This window comes from Alosa pseudoharengus, unplaced genomic scaffold (assembly GCF_046254945.1).
Source record: "Alosa pseudoharengus isolate Yale_2024_CS ecotype anadromous, Long Island Sound unplaced genomic scaffold, YU_APseudo_1.1 YU_APseudo_1.1_scf_12, whole genome shotgun sequence".
NCBI lineage: Eukaryota > Metazoa > Chordata > Actinopteri > Clupeiformes > Clupeidae > Alosa > Alosa pseudoharengus.
The window spans coordinates 141,501-147,500 of record NW_027468587.1 but is presented as its reverse complement, the minus strand read 5'-3'; the positions used below and the strand labels follow the sequence as shown (position 1 = coordinate 147,500).

General features: G+C 57.1%; 17 non-coding genes across 17 annotated transcripts; all 17 read left to right on the top strand.

The window, feature by feature from the left end:
• Window positions 1–22: 22 nt before the first annotated feature.
• On the top strand, window positions 23–95 carry trnar-acg (transfer RNA arginine (anticodon ACG)). The gene has a single exon. It is a non-coding gene; the product is annotated as a tRNA-Arg (tRNA).
• A 212-nt stretch (window positions 96–307) lies between these two features.
• trnae-uuc (transfer RNA glutamic acid (anticodon UUC)) lies at window positions 308–379 on the top strand. Its single transcript has one exon. It is a non-coding gene; the product is annotated as a tRNA-Glu (tRNA).
• Window positions 380–844: 465 nt separating this feature from the next.
• Window positions 845–916, top strand: trnah-gug (transfer RNA histidin (anticodon GUG)). The gene has a single exon. It is a non-coding gene; the product is annotated as a tRNA-His (tRNA).
• Window positions 917–1,109: 193 nt separating this feature from the next.
• Window positions 1,110–1,182, top strand: trnar-acg (transfer RNA arginine (anticodon ACG)). Its single transcript has one exon. It is a non-coding gene; the product is annotated as a tRNA-Arg (tRNA).
• A 212-nt stretch (window positions 1,183–1,394) lies between these two features.
• On the top strand, window positions 1,395–1,466 carry trnae-uuc (transfer RNA glutamic acid (anticodon UUC)). The gene has a single exon. It is a non-coding gene; the product is annotated as a tRNA-Glu (tRNA).
• A 465-nt stretch (window positions 1,467–1,931) lies between these two features.
• Window positions 1,932–2,003, top strand: trnah-gug (transfer RNA histidin (anticodon GUG)). The gene has a single exon. It is a non-coding gene; the product is annotated as a tRNA-His (tRNA).
• Window positions 2,004–2,196: 193 nt separating this feature from the next.
• trnar-acg (transfer RNA arginine (anticodon ACG)) lies at window positions 2,197–2,269 on the top strand. The gene has a single exon. It is a non-coding gene; the product is annotated as a tRNA-Arg (tRNA).
• Window positions 2,270–2,481: 212 nt separating this feature from the next.
• On the top strand, window positions 2,482–2,553 carry trnae-uuc (transfer RNA glutamic acid (anticodon UUC)). Its single transcript has one exon. It is a non-coding gene; the product is annotated as a tRNA-Glu (tRNA).
• Window positions 2,554–3,018: 465 nt separating this feature from the next.
• Window positions 3,019–3,090, top strand: trnah-gug (transfer RNA histidin (anticodon GUG)). The gene has a single exon. It is a non-coding gene; the product is annotated as a tRNA-His (tRNA).
• Window positions 3,091–3,283: 193 nt separating this feature from the next.
• On the top strand, window positions 3,284–3,356 carry trnar-acg (transfer RNA arginine (anticodon ACG)). The gene has a single exon. It is a non-coding gene; the product is annotated as a tRNA-Arg (tRNA).
• A 212-nt stretch (window positions 3,357–3,568) lies between these two features.
• On the top strand, window positions 3,569–3,640 carry trnae-uuc (transfer RNA glutamic acid (anticodon UUC)). The gene has a single exon. It is a non-coding gene; the product is annotated as a tRNA-Glu (tRNA).
• A 465-nt stretch (window positions 3,641–4,105) lies between these two features.
• Window positions 4,106–4,177, top strand: trnah-gug (transfer RNA histidin (anticodon GUG)). Its single transcript has one exon. It is a non-coding gene; the product is annotated as a tRNA-His (tRNA).
• A 193-nt stretch (window positions 4,178–4,370) lies between these two features.
• Window positions 4,371–4,443, top strand: trnar-acg (transfer RNA arginine (anticodon ACG)). The gene has a single exon. It is a non-coding gene; the product is annotated as a tRNA-Arg (tRNA).
• Window positions 4,444–4,655: 212 nt separating this feature from the next.
• On the top strand, window positions 4,656–4,727 carry trnae-uuc (transfer RNA glutamic acid (anticodon UUC)). Its single transcript has one exon. It is a non-coding gene; the product is annotated as a tRNA-Glu (tRNA).
• A 465-nt stretch (window positions 4,728–5,192) lies between these two features.
• Window positions 5,193–5,264, top strand: trnah-gug (transfer RNA histidin (anticodon GUG)). The gene has a single exon. It is a non-coding gene; the product is annotated as a tRNA-His (tRNA).
• Window positions 5,265–5,451: 187 nt separating this feature from the next.
• trnar-acg (transfer RNA arginine (anticodon ACG)) lies at window positions 5,452–5,524 on the top strand. Its single transcript has one exon. It is a non-coding gene; the product is annotated as a tRNA-Arg (tRNA).
• Window positions 5,525–5,736: 212 nt separating this feature from the next.
• On the top strand, window positions 5,737–5,808 carry trnae-uuc (transfer RNA glutamic acid (anticodon UUC)). The gene has a single exon. It is a non-coding gene; the product is annotated as a tRNA-Glu (tRNA).
• The last annotated feature ends 192 nt before the right edge of the window (window positions 5,809–6,000 follow it).

The following is a 6,000-nucleotide window of genomic DNA, read 5'->3' as shown; positions in this document are numbered from 1 at the left end:
TGCTAGTCAGCTGGGTCTGTCAGGGCCAGTGGCGCAATGGATAACGCGTCTGACTACGGATCAGAAGATTCTAGGTTCGACTCCTGGCTGGCTCGGCGGCAACTTTTGACCCCGCGCCGGGAGGACCGCCACGCTGGCCTTCTGCCCTCTGCTGGCCAGTAGATTTGCCGCGGCCTTCAGTGGGCCTGCATGTCCTCTCTCGTCAAAAGCCAGTCAGCCGCTCCCGGACCTCAGTTACACTCCTTTCTGTCCAGCACAAATGCATGCGCGCCTTTGCTTTTCTACAAGACGGTGGCAGAGTGCCTCCTCCCATATGGTCTAGCGGTTAGGATTCCTGGTTTTCACCCAGGCGGCCCGGGTTCGACTCCCGGTATGGGAAGTGCTTTTGGCTTCCCGTCACTGTGGGCTCTTTCCCAGTAAAGCCCTCGGCTTAAGGCATTGCCCCCCAACAGTGCAGTCTGTCTCCACCTGCATGGGCTCTCCTTCACCTGCTGGACACCTTTCACATGGCTAAAGACTGTCTCCTTCAGCTTTGTGAACCGTGCCCTTCTTCAGCTGCTTTTCCCAGCCTTCAGCGTCTCTCCAACTCTTTCACACGCACATGTGTGCCGAGAGGCAGGGAAACGTCAGCGTTTGGCCATTTGTGGATTGGTGCCTGTGGGTCGAGGCGGGTGTTTGGTGTTTTCTGCAAATTAGCAGCACCCACAACTCGTTTACGGAGTGGAAACTGCAGCCGAGGAGTGCTCAGAGGAGCCAGCGCGAAACTCGTTAAAGGCTGGTCACAGAGCACACACTCTGAGAGAGGAGCTTTACTGCGGCCGGAAGAGCACGCAGCCCGTGGTTAGCCGTGATCGTATAGTGGTTAGTACTCTGCGTTGTGGCCGCAGCAACCCCGGTTCGAATCCGGGTCACGGCAGCTTTTGCACATTTCTGGATTATTGCCCTCAAGCCCGGGAAAAAGTGGGTGTGCAAAGCTGGACCTCGCCATGTCGGCTCATCTGTCTTCTTGAGGCTTAGGAAGAATGGAAGAATGCAGCTCTGCGCACCGTGCTGCTGTCGCATCGTCTCTGGAAACACACTGATCGCATGCTAGTCAGCTGGGTCTGTCAGGGCCAGTGGCGCAATGGATAACGCGTCTGACTACGGATCAGAAGATTCTAGGTTCGACTCCTGGCTGGCTCGGCGGCAACTTTTGACCCCGCGCCGGGAGGACCGCCACGCTGGGCTTCTGCCCTCTGCTGGCCAGTAGATTTGCCGCGGCCTTCAGTGGGCCTGCATGTCCTCTCTCGTCAAAAGCCAGTCAGTCGCTCCCGGACCTCAGTCACACTCCTTTCTGTCCAGCACAAATGCATGCGCGCCTTTGCTTTTTTACAAGACGGTGGCAGAGTGCCTCCTCCCATATGGTCTAGCGGTTAGGATTCCTGGTTTTCACCCAGGCGGCCCGGGTTCGACTCCCGGTATGGGAAGTGCTTTTGGCTTCCCGTCACTGTGGGCTCTTTCCCAGTAAAGCCCTCGGCTTAAGGCATTGCCCCCCAACAGTGCAGTCTGTCTCCACCTGCATGGGCTCTCCTTCACCTGCTGGACACCTTTCACATGGCTAAAGACTGTCTCCTTCAGCTTTGTGAACCGTGCCCTTCTTCAGCTGCTTTTCCCAGCCTTCAGCGTCTCTCCAACTCTTTCACACGCACATGTGTGCCGAGAGGCAGGGAAACGTCAGCGTTGGGCCATTTGTGGATTGGTGCCTGTGGGTCGAGGCGGGTGTTTGGTGTTTTCTGCAAATTAGCAGCACCCACAACTCGTTTACGGAGTGGAAACTGCAGCCGAGGAGTGCTCAGAGGAGCCAGCGCGAAACTCGTCAAAGGCTGGTCACAGAGCACACACTCTGAGAGAGGAGCTTTACTGCGGCCGGAAGAGCACGCAGCCCGTGGTTAGCCGTGATTGTATAGTGGTTAGTACTCTGCGTTGTGGCCGCAGCAACCCCGGTTCGAATCCGGGTCACGGCAGCTTTTGCACATTTCTGGATTATTGCCCTCAAGCCCGGGAAAAAGTGGGTGTGCAAAGCTGGACCTCGCCATGTCGGCTCATCTGTCTTCTTGAGGCTTAGGAAGAATGGAAGAATGCAGCTCTGCGCACCGTGCTGCTGTCGCATCGTCTCTGGAAACACACTGATCGCATGCTAGTCAGCTGGGTCTGTCAGGGCCAGTGGCGCAATGGATAACGCGTCTGACTACGGATCAGAAGATTCTAGGTTCGACTCCTGGCTGGCTCGGCGGCAACTTTTGACCCCGCGCCGGGAGGACCGCCACGCTGGCCTTCTGCCCTCTGCTGGCCAGTAGATTTGCCGCGGCCTTCAGTGGGCCTGCATGTCCTCTCTCGTCAAAAGCCAGTCAGCCGCTCCCGGACCTCAGTCACACTCCTTTCTGTCCAGCACAAATGCATGCGCGCCTTTGCTTTTCTACAAGACGGTGGCAGAGTGCCTCCTCCCATATGGTCTAGCGGTTAGGATTCCTGGTTTTCACCCAGGCGGCCCGGGTTCGACTCCCGGTATGGGAAGTGCTTTTGGCTTCCCGTCACTGTGGGCTCTTTCCCAGTAAAGCCCTCGGCTTAAGGCATTGCCCCCCAACAGTGCAGTCTGTCTCCACCTGCATGGGCTCTCCTTCACCTGCTGGACACCTTTCACATGGCTAAAGACTGTCTCCTTCAGCTTTGTGAACCGTGCCCTTCTTCAGCTGCTTTTCCCAGCCTTCAGCGTCTCTCCAACTCTTTCACACGCACATGTGTGCCGAGAGGCAGGGAAACGTCAGCGTTTGGCCATTTGTGGATTGGTGCCTGTGGGTCGAGGCGGGTGTTTGGTGTTTTCTGCAAATTAGCAGCACCCACAACTCGTTTACGGAGTGGAAACTGCAGCCGAGGAGTGCTCAGAGGAGCCAGCGCGAAACTCGTCAAAGGCTGGTCACAGAGCACACACTCTGAGAGAGGAGCTTTACTGCGGCCGGAAGAGCACGCAGCCCGTGGTTAGCCGTGATCGTATAGTGGTTAGTACTCTGCGTTGTGGCCGCAGCAACCCCGGTTCGAATCCGGGTCACGGCAGCTTTTGCACATTTCTGGATTATTGCCCTCAAGCCCGGGAAAAAGTGGGTGTGCAAAGCTGGACCTCGCCATGTCGGCTCATCTGTCTTCTTGAGGCTTAGGAAGAATGGAAGAATGCAGCTCTGCGCACCGTGCTGCTGTCGCATCGTCTCTGGAAACACACTGATCGCATGCTAGTCAGCTGGGTCTGTCAGGGCCAGTGGCGCAATGGATAACGCGTCTGACTACGGATCAGAAGATTCTAGGTTCGACTCCTGGCTGGCTCGGCGGCAACTTTTGACCCCGCGCCGGGAGGACCGCCACGCTGGCCTTCTGCCCTCTGCTGGCCAGTAGATTTGCCGCGGCCTTCAGTGGGCCTGCATGTCCTCTCTCGTCAAAAGCCAGTCAGCCGCTCCCGGACCTCAGTCACACTCCTTTCTGTCCAGCACAAATGCATGCGCGCCTTTGCTTTTCTACAAGACGGTGGCAGAGTGCCTCCTCCCATATGGTCTAGCGGTTAGGATTCCTGGTTTTCACCCAGGCGGCCCGGGTTCGACTCCCGGTATGGGAAGTGCTTTTGGCTTCCCGTCACTGTGGGCTCTTTCCCAGTAAAGCCCTCGGCTTAAGGCATTGCCCCCCAACAGTGCAGTCTGTCTCCACCTGCATGGGCTCTCCTTCACCTGCTGGACACCTTTCACATGGCTAAAGACTGTCTCCTTCAGGTTTGTGAACCGTGCCCTTCTTCAGCTGCTTTTCCCAGCCTTCAGCGTCTCTCCAACTCTTTCACACGCACATGTGTGCCGAGAGGCAGGGAAACGTCAGCGTTGGGCCATTTGTGGATTGGTGCCTGTGGGTCGAGGCGGGTGTTTGGTGTTTTCTGCAAATTAGCAGCACCCACAACTCGTTTACGGAGTGGAAACTGCAGCCGAGGAGTGCTCAGAGGAGCCAGCGCGAAACTCGTCAAAGGCTGGTCACAGAGCACACACTCTGAGAGAGGAGCTTTACTGCGGCCAGAAGAGCACGCAGCCCGTGGTTAGCCGTGATCGTATAGTGGTTAGTACTCTGCGTTGTGGCCGCAGCAACCCCGGTTCGAATCCGGGTCACGGCAGCTTTTGCACATTTCTGGATTATTGCCCTCAAGCCCGGGAAAAAGTGGGTGTGCAAAGCTGGACCTCGCCATGTCGGCTCATCTGTCTTCTTGAGGCTTAGGAAGAATGGAAGAATGCAGCTCTGCGCACCGTGCTGCTGTCGCATCGTCTCTGGAAACACACTGATCGCATGCTAGTCAGCTGGGTCTGTCAGGGCCAGTGGCGCAATGGATAACGCGTCTGACTACGGATCAGAAGATTCTAGGTTCGACTCCTGGCTGGCTCGGCGGCAACTTTTGACCCCGCGCCGGGAGGACCGCCACGCTGGCCTTCTGCCCTCTGCTGGCCAGTAGATTTGCCGCGGCCTTCAGTGGGCCTGCATGTCCTCTCTCGTCAAAAGCCAGTCAGCCGCTCCCGGACCTCAGTCACACTCCTTTCTGTCCAGCACAAATGCATGCGCGCCTTTGCTTTTCTACAAGACGGTGGCAGAGTGCCTCCTCCCATATGGTCTAGCGGTTAGGATTCCTGGTTTTCACCCAGGCGGCCCGGGTTCGACTCCCGGTATGGGAAGTGCTTTTGGCTTCCCGTCACTGTGGGCTCTTTCCCAGTAAAGCCCTCGGCTTAAGGCATTGCCCCCCAACAGTGCAGTCTGTCTCCACCTGCATGGGCTCTCCTTCACCTGCTGGACACCTTTCACATGGCTAAACACTGTCTCCTTCAGCTTTGTGAACCGTGCCCTTCTTCAGCTGCTTTTCCCAGCCTTCAGCGTCTCTCCAACTCTTTCACACGCACATGTGTGCCGAGAGGCAGGGAAACGTCAGCGTTTGGCCATTTGTGGATTGGTGCCTGTGGGTCGAGGCGGGTGTTTGGTGTTTTCTGCAAATTAGCAGCACCCACAACTCGTTTACGGAGTGGAAACTGCAGCCGAGGAGTGCTCAGAGGAGCCAGCGCGAAACTCGTCAAAGGCTGGTCACAGAGCACACACTCTGAGAGAGGAGCTTTACTGCGGCCGGAAGAGCACGCAGCCCGTGGTTAGCCGTGATCGTATAGTGGTTAGTACTCTGCGTTGTGGCCGCAGCAACCCCGGTTCGAATCCGGGTCACGGCAGCTTTTGCACATTTCTGGATTATTGCCCTCAAGCCCGGGAAAAAGTGGGTGTGCAAAGCTCGCCATGTCGGCTCATCTGTCTTCTTGAGGCTTAGGAAGAATGGAAGAATGCAGCTCTGCGCACCGTGCTGCTGTCGCATCGTCTCTGGAAACACACTGATCACATGCTAGTCAGCTGGGTCTGTCAGGGCCAGTGGCGCAATGGATAACGCGTCTGACTACGGATCAGAAGATTCTAGGTTCGACTCCTGGCTGGCTCGGCGGCAACTTTTGACCCCGCGCCGGGAGGACCGCCACGCTGGCCTTCTGCCCTCTGCTGGCCAGTAGATTTGCCGCGGCCTTCAGTGGGCCTGCATGTCCTCTCTCGTCAAAAGCCAGTCAGCCGCTCCCGGACCTCAGTCACACTCCTTTCTGTCCAGCACAAATGCATGCGCGCCTTTGCTTTTCTACAAGACGGTGGCAGAGTGCCTCCTCCCATATGGTCTAGCGGTTAGGATTCCTGGTTTTCACCCAGGCGGCCCGGGTTCGACTCCCGGTATGGGAAGTGCTTTTGGCTTCCCGTCACTGTGGGCTCTTTCCCAGTAAAGCCCTCGGCTTAAGGCATTGCCCCCCAACAGTGCAGTCTGTCTCCACCTGCATGGGCTCTCCTTCACCTGCTGGACACCTTTCACATGGCTAAACACTGTCTCCTTCAGCTTTGTGAACCGTGCCCTTCTTCAGCTGCTTTTCCCAGCCT